This window comes from Arachis duranensis, chromosome 5, assembly GCF_000817695.3.
Source record: "Arachis duranensis cultivar V14167 chromosome 5, aradu.V14167.gnm2.J7QH, whole genome shotgun sequence".
NCBI lineage: Eukaryota > Viridiplantae > Streptophyta > Magnoliopsida > Fabales > Fabaceae > Arachis > Arachis duranensis.
The window spans coordinates 38,813,955-38,814,192 of record NC_029776.3 but is presented as its reverse complement, the minus strand read 5'-3'; positions in this window follow the sequence as shown (position 1 = coordinate 38,814,192).

Genomic DNA, 238 nt, shown 5'->3' with positions numbered 1-238 from the left:
GGCCACGTTTTGCTTTAAGTGAACCAGGTGGCAGCAACGGTGCGTGCGTGTACTATGCGTGTGCGCGCCACCATACGTGTAGCAACTATGGCAAATCTTATATTGTTTCGAAGCCCCGGATGTTAGCTTTCCAAACCAACTGGAACCGCATCATTTAGACCTCTGTAGCTCAAGTTATGGTCATTTAAGTGCGAAGAGGTCGGCTTGACAACTTTCCGGTTCTTTCATTTCTTCATGA